This window comes from Arachis duranensis, chromosome 4 (assembly GCF_000817695.3).
Source record: "Arachis duranensis cultivar V14167 chromosome 4, aradu.V14167.gnm2.J7QH, whole genome shotgun sequence".
Taxonomy (NCBI): domain Eukaryota; kingdom Viridiplantae; phylum Streptophyta; class Magnoliopsida; order Fabales; family Fabaceae; genus Arachis; species Arachis duranensis.
In genome coordinates, this window is record NC_029775.3 from 104,024,792 (window position 1) to 104,025,014 (window position 223).

The following is a 223-nucleotide window of genomic DNA, read 5'->3' on the forward strand; positions in this document are numbered from 1 at the left end:
GGGTTGTGTATGTGTGAATATTGGAGCTTGATTGGTGATATTGAAAAGCTTATAAAGGGATTTGGTGGTGAAATATCTGTTCTTGGAGGTGTTGAGGCCTTGAGCGCTTGTGAATAAGTGATTTGGAAGTGCTCCGGTTGAACTTGGGAAATCGGCTAAGGTATGGTTTCGGTTTCCCGTATCTAATATGTAATGTGGTAGGAAATACTTAGGCTAGAGGCCC